Genomic DNA, 3,397 nt, shown 5'->3' with positions numbered 1-3,397 from the left:
GGCATCCTTACCAGATGCCCGAGCCACCTCAACTGGCTCCTCTCGACGTGGAGGAGCAGGGGCTCTACTCTGAGTCCCTCCCGGATGACTGAGCTTCTCACCCTATCTCTAAGGGAGAGCCCAATGAATACCATCCTACCATCATACCCAAATGAATTTCATCTGCGTATTACACACGTTACGCTTTTTTTGCCAGTGCTACGTTCAAGGAGCGTGGGAAATTCCATTATTGTCACAGAATCATTTTTAACGCCAATTTCAATTAAAAAAACAACAACCAAGAGCCGCACAGGCACCATCAAAGAGCCGCTGGTTCGCTAACCCAGTTATAGTAGAAAGAAGTTGTCAGTGTGTTGCAGAGTCTGCTCAGAGCAGGGCAGCTGTATTTTGGTTCAACCCAAGGTCTTACTGGGGCCTGTGTGCTGAGTGCTGTACTGTGAAACTGATTGGAGTCAGAAGATTGAAAATAAAGTTTTAAGAAGAAATCCAGCTGATTCCTGTTTATTCGGACACACCATTTTGAACAACGCATATTTTTCTTACAGCACATTGTGAGGTCTCACCAGAAAGTCGGACTTATTTCTGGTGAGAGTTGGACTCCGCCAAGATTGCCCTTTGTCACAGATTCTGTTCATAACTTTTATGGACAGAATTTTTAAGTGCAGTCAGGGTGTTGAGGAGATCCGTTTTTGGTGACCTTAGGATCGCATCTCTGCTTTTTGCGGTTGATTTAGTCCTATTTGCTTCATCAGATCATGATCTCCAGCTCTCACTGGAGCGATTCGCAGCCGAGTGTGAAGTGGTCGGGATGAGGATCAGTGCCTCCAAATCTGAGAGCATGGTCTTGAGCCGGAAAAGGGTAGGGTGCCTTCTCTGGGTCAGGGAGGAGGTCCTGCCCCAAGTGGAGGAGTATAAGTATCTCAGGGTCTTTTTCACAAATGAGGGAAGAATGGAGTGGGAGATCGACAGGCAGATTGGTGCTGCGTCTGCAGTGATGCAAGCGCTGTACCGATCCGTCGTGGTGAAGTGAGAGCTGAGCCAGAAGGCAAAGCTCTCGATTCACCTCTCGGTCTACGTTCCTACCCTCATCTATGGTCACGAACTTTGGGTAGTGACCGAAAGAATGAAATTGCGGGTACAAGCAGCCGAAATGAATTTCCTCCGCAGGATGTCTGGGATCTCCCTTAGAGATAGGGTGAGAAGCTCAGTCATCCGGGAGGGACTCAAGCCGGGTTCCCACCAAACGCATTTTGAGCACCAAAAATGCACCCAATCCCTCAAGTTGGACGCACTGAAACACGTTCGGGGGAACGCAGCAGCAGACTAGATGCGTGTCTGAAGAGGGAGGAGCGTGACAGGTGAAATAAAGATAAAATAAACAAAATGGCTTTGCTTTATTTACTAAAGAGCAAGCAAATATTGCGCACAGCGGATAATTAATTCACCAGATAATTTAGAAGCGGTCTGTTTGGTTAGTTCCACCACTCCAGGAGCTGCGAGCTGACAGATTTTTTTTGTCCTGAGCCCAATTTAAGTTGTCAGTTTAACAAGCTACTGACCCACATTGGTGCTGATATCTCCAGTCAGAACACCAACTGCAGACGGTCAATTTCAGCTAAAGAGCTCCTGTCCGTCTGTGTCGGGTTCAGGAAACCATCACGTGGAAAAATTATTCTCTCTGATTGGTTGCTGCTGTGCGTCAAGCAGCGAAAGTTCAATTTTTTGAACTCGAGCAGCGGCTGCTTTGGACGTGCCGCATACACGGAAAACGTTCGCCGCATCCTACCGCTAACTTGCGCGCTGCTCTAAACTGGCAAAACGCGCCGCGCTGCTCCTAGATGCGTGTCCACCACAGACTTTGCATGTAAACTGGCTGCTTTGGCTGCTCAAAATGCGTCCTGTGTAACCCACGTTAAAATCTGACATAAATAGGAATAAATAGTTGCCCATGTTAAAATCTGACATAAATAGGAATAAATAGTTGCCCATGTTAAAATCTGACATAAATAGGAATAAATAGCTGATTAAAGTCTGTGAACAGAAAATAATATCGCTGCCCCTTTAAGAAACCAGCGTCACAGCCTGGGTGGCGCTGCAGCGCACAAACCTGAGGGAGAGAGCAGAGGAGGAATCGGAGGAAAAGAGCGGTGATTAATTAACAGAAAAGTAAATAATATAGTTGAGAAAGCATAATTTACCTGGTCGGAAACTGACGGGGATTTTATGAGAACCAAGTTACATCGGTTTTGGTGAGTTTTGTGTTTACTTTTTTTACATTTTCACCGTGTTGTACTTTTCCTTTTGACGGAGAGCTAACGCTAAAATCGTAGCTGTTGCAAAGAAATGCTCCGTCATAAACTGTTATCCGGTTAATATATTGGGTTTATGAAGAAGAATTTATTTGTATAATTTAAGGATTTGAAAAGAGTTCTGTCGTGTTTGTGGCCTGTTACACAGGTCAGGTTTTTTTGTTCGGTTGGAAGCTCAGACAGAGTGAGGATTGGTCTGCCACGTGCGACGTGCACATTTACAGACGGGATTCAAGATGGCGAGCCAGACCTAGACCTTCAATTCATCTTCTCCATCGTATCAGGGAGGGACTCTCCTGCGTGGGGTAATTCGCTGCCGGAGCGGTAGGAATATCAGGAACTAGTTCAAACTGAACTGAACAGGATTATACTGAGCCCCTAAAGGGACACATTGGATGAAAAAAAAAAAACTATCTCGTGCACACCACTTAGTAAGTCGTGCCCACCAGTTAATAAGTCGTGGCCACCAGTTAATAAGTCGTGCCCACCAGTTAATAAGTCGTGCCCACCACTTAGTAAGTCGTGCCCACCACTTAGTAAGTCGTGCGCACCAGTTAGCAAGTCGTGCCCACCAGTTAGTAAGTCGTGCCCACCAGTTAGCAAGTCGTGCGCACCAGTTAGCAAGTCGTGCTCACCACTTGTACACCAGTTAGTTCACGTCAAAGATGGCTGCAGAAGAAGAGCTCTTCAACTTTTTAAAAACGCGAAATATACCCAATGATGTCGTCCAAAAACTGAAGGAAGACAAGGTTAGTTCATTCATTTTTAAAAAGGGTTAATAATCCTTTACCTTTAGTAAAATTGAGGCGCAATATGCAAATTACGGACTTTGCTTTAAATCTTGCATCTTTAATTAAGAGTTAGCCTAGCTAACGTAGAGCATTTTGTCATTTGTGTGTGTTTTCATTTTTAGATTGACGGTGGCGTCATACTTGTAATGACAGATACGGAGCTGGCACAATATATTGAGAAATACGGCGACAGGCTTGCAGTAAAAGCATTGTGCCAGCAAAGAAGTGTAATGGTGCGTTCACACCAAACGCGATTTCAGCGTCAGGAGCAGCAGGTTTACATACAAAGTCTATGGT

Source organism: Austrofundulus limnaeus, unplaced genomic scaffold (genome assembly GCF_001266775.1).
Source record: "Austrofundulus limnaeus strain Quisiro unplaced genomic scaffold, Austrofundulus_limnaeus-1.0 Scaffold542, whole genome shotgun sequence".
Classification (NCBI taxonomy): domain Eukaryota; kingdom Metazoa; phylum Chordata; class Actinopteri; order Cyprinodontiformes; family Rivulidae; genus Austrofundulus; species Austrofundulus limnaeus.
Note: the sequence above shows the minus strand (reverse complement) of the source record.